This window comes from Schistocerca piceifrons, chromosome X, assembly GCF_021461385.2.
Source record: "Schistocerca piceifrons isolate TAMUIC-IGC-003096 chromosome X, iqSchPice1.1, whole genome shotgun sequence".
Classification (NCBI taxonomy): domain Eukaryota; kingdom Metazoa; phylum Arthropoda; class Insecta; order Orthoptera; family Acrididae; genus Schistocerca; species Schistocerca piceifrons.
The window spans coordinates 826,341,753-826,348,141 of NC_060149.1; the positions used below are offsets into that span (position 1 = coordinate 826,341,753).

General features: G+C 46.1%; 1 pseudogene; it reads right to left on the reverse strand.

The window, feature by feature from the left end:
- Positions 1–5,923: 5,923 nt before the first annotated feature.
- LOC124723469 lies at positions 5,924–6,041 on the reverse strand (annotated as a pseudogene).
- Positions 6,042–6,389: the final 348 nt, after the last annotated feature.

The window sequence follows — 6,389 nt, forward strand, 5'->3', positions numbered from 1 at the left end:
TGGTTGCTCATGTTTGTACAGTTTTTGCTTTTAGTAGTGTGAATGATGTGTGAATGTGGTCTAAAGTAAATATGTAGATCATTGTTCTACTGATAAACGCTTTAAGAACTGGCGTGAGAAATTTTTAAGACAGTGTGAATGCAGACGATGGGAAATTCTGTATCATAGTATGTTAAGTAAGTTTATGGTAAAAGGAAAACTAATTCCAGAGCAAATGAAAATAGTTGACAACACATAGTATAAACAAAATATCAGAATGTTAAATATTTATTTCGGGAAAAGGTACAGTTCGAAAGTGTGTTATTTTTTGATTGGTTACTCATGAAAAGCGCAGACTAACGCGGGAGAATAATGTTTCTCTGTTGGCCTTAAAGAAAACTGACCAATCAGAACGGAGTATTCTTCACGCGTCTTTTCTCTTCGAGATACAGAATGCTTACAGCAGTCTAAGAGTCGGAGCCTAGCATTTCAATGGTATGCTCGTGTGTAGTATAAGCTACGAAGGAAGTTATAATTTGCTGTTTTTTGTTGTGCTACATGTTTCAAAAGTGGTTTAAAGTGAAGGCATATTTATTTCGGCGTGTTTTTTTTTAGAAAGTACGGATTTTTAAGTAATTTTGTGTATGAGAAAAGACAGTAATTCCGAGTGGCATATTGGTCAGATCGGAGACTAAGAACGTGAGTGTAATGGACACCGACACACTTAATAGTATGACGATCATTTTCATTTAAGAACAATCCGTGCTTAGTAGCTGTTCAGATTTCGGGAAATACGTTACCATAAACTTGCTAACGTGAATGGAAGAGTTTTGTGCATGACTGGGCTAAGATTAGCAGGGGCTTGGCAGTGAACGTGTAATTCTCAAGGTTCAGAATATACCGAAGTTTTGCCAGTACTCCACCTTTCATTCAAAATTAAGACCTTTACCCGATTCTTGGAATAGTTACGTTGTATGCAGCCTGGTGCCAGTTGCAATACGCTAGGTTTCTGCTCAGCTTCCCCACCGGCGATCTGCTGCAACGAGTTCACAGGTAGGTGCAGGTAAAAGGATTAAAGGAACCGCGCCGTCGCAAGCGATTGTCGAATGACTGTCACCAATGAGCAGATCTCTGTCATCGAGGAATTGGACGATTGGTAGAACGTTCTGACCGTTGTTCACAGAGATTTACTGACTACATTGTAAAGCAGTCATGTACTGTGTCTCTTTGAAGTGTATTGCAGCATTCAATTGAAGTTACTTGGACTGCCATTATAGTGTGTGTGGTGTCACCGCGAGACACCACACTTGCTAGGTGGTAGCCTTTAAATCGGCAGCGGTCCGTTAGTATACGTCAGACCCACGTGTCGCCACTATCAGTGATTGCAGACCGAACGCCGCCACACAGCAAGCCTAGTCTAGAGAGACTCCCTAGCACTCGCACCAGTTGTACAGCCTACTTTGCTAGCGATGGTTCACTTTCTACATACTCTCTCATTTGCAGAGACGACAGTTTAGCATAGCCTTCAGCTACGTCATTTGCTACGACCTATAATCTGAACAGATAATATTGTGAATCATGTACCGTCAAGAGCGACGTTCATCATTAATGGATTAAAGTTAAGTATCAAACTAATTACGTCCGCTTTCTGAATCCTAATTCCTTGTCATGTTCCAGACCTCACGTCAGTATAGTCCTTCCCTCCTCACGCCAGCCTGCGTGAGCTAAAACGCGTGCATTTCGGCCTCCACTAGTACCACAGTGTTGGCTCTTCTGCCAACACAACAGTGTGTAACTTCTTTTTTGAAGCCCCTGCAACATTCTCGTACTATTTTACCTAAGGGGCAAGTTTCAGAATTTGAGTAGGGGGATTATTGGACCTTTCTCCATCATTCCTGAGTAGCGCGCCCGATGACAGAATAAGGGTTGTGAAAAGTTCTACTGAGTTTTAACGCGTATGTATTTGACAAGAACCTGTTCCGAGATAAAAACATTTCCGACGCTACGGGCACTACAGAAGAGGAAATGAGACGAGAGATGATAATGCTACATGGCGTTGCGACTAGTTAGACGTCATGTTGTTCCCTGCACAGTGGGGTATTCTGGGCAGCGCACGTGTCACCCCTCGGCGACACGCTGGAGGCAGCGCCGGACTCCGCTACATGGAGGGAAATGCGGCGCTTTTCAGGAGGCGAGTTTCCAATTTCCGGCAGCACATCACAGGCGCGTCTCACGGCGACGTTTAAAATTCAAGTGCGTGGCGTCGCTAATTGGACGTGCTTTGTTGCACATCAAAGCTGGCGTCCCCGCTCGCTCGCACTGTGGGCATAACGTGCGAGGCGCCCCTAGCCCGCTCTGTTCCTTCACAGGAGCGCCAAGTGCAGGAGTCGCTCAACACAAACACCATTCCCTGGCCGCCACCCAACCACACATACACAAACACACACACACCGGCAACTTTTCTTTATCGAGGTAATTAATCACCTTCTAGTAGGCGATCCTACTGACAAGCAATTTCCTGTTTGCTCCGGGTAATGAAGCCATTTCCCTCCCGCCTTTCTTCACGTGCACCGCTTGCACTCTTCGCTGTCGAGGTTATAGAAGCATACTGCTCTCCGCTTCCAGCGAAAACAGTTTGCCGCCTTGTCGTGGAATTTTGTCGAAGGTAATATCATCCGTTACGTACAGCATTCATACTGCTGTTTCTAGTTTTGGATGAACGTCATCGACAGATGCAGAAGTAACTTTGGGTGTGCCCCTGGGAGGTGTCTAGGGAGCCTTGCTGTTCATGTTTTATATTATTGACATTACAGAGAACATCAATAGTAATCTCATACTTTTCGCAGATGATGCAGTTATCTGTACTGATAAGCCAAAGCATTAGCAGCACTGTCAGCCTCGACATTGGATGCCACCTGTCGGCACATGACGCGGTAACAAAAGTACCGGATGATCAAAAAGTCAGTATAAATTTGAAAAATGAATAAATCACGGAATAATGTAGATAGAGAGGTACAAATTGACACACATGTTTGGAATGACATGGGGTTTTATTAGAACCAAAAAAATACAAACGTTCAAAAAATGTCCGACAGATGGCGCTTCATCTGATCAGAATAGCAATAATTAGCATAACAAAGTAAGGCAAAGCAAAGATGATGTTCTCTACAGGAAATGCCTAATATGTCCACCATCATTCCTCAACAATAGCTGTAGTCGAGGAATAATGTAGTGAACAGCACTGTAAAGCATGTACGGAGTTATGGTGACGCATTGGCGTCGGATGTTGTCTTTCAGCATCCCTAGAGATGTCGGTCGATCGCGATACACTTGCGACTTCAGGTAACCCCAAAGCCAATAATCGCACGGACTGAGGTCTGGGGACCTGGGAGGCCAAGCATGACGAAAGTGGCGGCTGAGCACACGATCATCACCAAACGACGCGCGCAAGAGATCTTTCACGCGTCTGGCAATATGGGGTGGAACGCCATCCTGCATAAACATCGTACGTCCCTGCAGCTGTTTATCAGCCAGGCTGAGGATGATGCGATTCTGTAACATATCGGCGTACCTCTCACCCGTCACGGTAGCAGTTACAAAACCAGACTCACGCATTTCCTCGAAGAAAAAATGCCCGATAACGGTAGATGTGGTAAATCCAATTCATACCGTGACTTTCTCGTCGTGCAATGGAGTTTCCACGACAGTTCTAGGATTTTCGGTAGCCCAAATTGTGCAGTTGTGGGCGTCGACAGACCCTCGGAGCGTGAAATGAGCTTCGTCGGTCCACAACACGTTACTCAACCAATCGTTATCTTCCGCCACCTTGTGAAACGCTCACACCGCAAATGCCCTTCGCTTCACAAAATCGCCAGGTAACGGTTCATGATGCCGATGGATTTTGAACGGATAGCATCGGAGGGAACGCTTCAGTGCCAACGAAATAGTAGTGTATGGAATGCCGGTGCGACGTGCGACTGCACGAGCGCTGACTTCCCCGTGCATAGACGAACCCGCTACAGTCTCCATTTCTTCCTGAACTGACGCAGCAGCATTACGCCTTGTGCTCGGTCGGCCACTACGGGGTCTATTTTCTCAACAACCCGTGGCTTCGAACTTCGAAATCATTCTCGCCACAGCGGCATTTGTCAACGGACCTTTACCCATTCGAATCCCCTTCCTATGGCGATAGGATCGTAACGCTGAACTAGCACATTGCCCCTTTTGGTAATACACCTTCACTAAAAGCGCTTTTTCAGGTAACGTCAACATGCTGCGACTGCTGACGCATCTGATTCTCTCTCTCATTACAGCTCCTTTTATACACGATTGTCATGCGCAGTCACTGAAGTTTTGCTGTCCAGCGCCATCTGTCGGACATTTTGTGAACTTTGTTGTTTTTTGGTTCTAATACAACCCCATGTCATTCCATGCATGTGTGTCAATTTTTACCTCTCTATCTACATTATTCCGTGGTTTATTAAGTTTTCAAATTTATACTGACTTTTTGATCACCCGGTTTGTAAGCGGAGCAGACACCCTAGCGAAGATATGGGCTAGAAATGGGGAAATCCACGGAGCTAAGCGACTTTGACAAAGGTCAGATTGTGATGACTGGGTGTTGTGTGCTGTCCTTAGGTTAGTTAGGTTTAAGTAGTTCTAAGTTCTAGGGGACTGATGACCATAGATGTTAAGTCCCATAGTGCTCAGAGCCATTTGAACCATTTTTGAACAAAGGTCAGATTATTACTAGCCAGAGCCTGTGAACGAGTACATCGAAAACGGCGAATATGGTCGAATGTTCACGTGCAACTGTCGTGAGCATCTACGGAAAGAGGTAGAAGAACAGTGAAACTACCACTAGACGCTAAATGGTTCGACGTCCACGACTCTTCACAGAACATCGGGTTCGGGGGCTTATCTGCTCTGTAAAGTACGTTAGATGGTGATCTGTGGCATTTCTGCCGAAAGAGCACAATACTGGTACACACACAAGTGTTTCGGGGCACACTTACATCGTTGAACATGGAGCTCTGCAGCAGACCACCCCTAAGAGTTCACATGTTGACCCAACGACATTATCAATTACGATTGCAGTGGTCGCTGGACCATCGGGATTTGACCGTCGATCAATGGAAACTTGTCGGCTCTTCGGGTGAATCATATTTTTGCTACATTAGGTTGATGGTTGTCTTCAGAAACACTATCATCGAGGTGAACGGCGGCTCGAAACGTGCAGCGCGCCACAGACTCAGGCTGATGGAAGCAGTATTATGCTATGGGAGACAGTATCCTGCTCTTACACAAGTTCTGTGGTAGTAATCGAAGACACGCTGACAGCTACGAAACCCTGGAATCCTTCATGCTTGATGTCTTCCGCGATGGCAATGTCATCTTTCGGCAGCCTCGGAGCCAGAACTGTGCTACAGTTGCTGGAGGAGCATTATAGTGAACTCACGTTGATGTTTCCGCGACAATTCGCCTGATGTAAGTCTTACGGAACGCATCTGGGTCGCTATTGGCCGCCAACATCGCGTATGCAAACCACCGGCCCGTCATTTACGCGAATTACATGACATGTGCGTAGACATCTAATGCCACACACCTCCACAAACCTACCAACAAACTGTAGGATCCCTGCCATGCAGAATGTGCGACGCATTTTGTTCCAAAGACGGAAAAACAAGCTATTCAGCAGGTGGTGATAATGTTTTGGCTCATCAGTCTATAACGTAGTCGGTCCGAAAAGGCCTTCGAAGGCCCAACGGTACCGACCGGCCGCCGTGTCATCCTCACCCACAGGCGTCACCAGATGCGGATATGCAGGGACATGTGGTCAGCACACCACTCTCCCGGCCGTATGTCAGTTTCCAAGACCGGAGAAGGTACCTTTCAATCAAGTAGCTCCTCAGTTTTGCCTCATAAGGGCTGAGTCCAGCCCGCTTGCCAACAGCGCTCGGCAGACCGGATGGTCACCCATCGAAGTGCTAGCCCAGACCGACAGTGCTTAACTTCGGTGATCCGATGGGAACCGGTGTTACCACAGCGGCAAGGCCGTTGGCGTATAGCGTAGTAGTGTCTGTAAACAGCTGCACAAACATCCAGATTTCGAAGTGGTGCGAATATTGGCAGGTTGCTTTAAATAATCAGAAACGTAAAATTTTTCACTTCACAATACTAAAAGCATGTTGTATCCTGTGACTACAATATCACTGAGTCACATTTCCAATCGGTCAGGTCATACAAATACCTGGGTGTAATAATTTCTAGGTATATAAAATGGAATGATCACACAGGCACAGTCGCAGGTTGCGCACATGAGATACTTCAGCTTATTGATAGAATACTAGGGAAATGCAATGAGTTTACAAAAGGAATTACTTCAAAAACACTGGTACGACCCCTCTTCG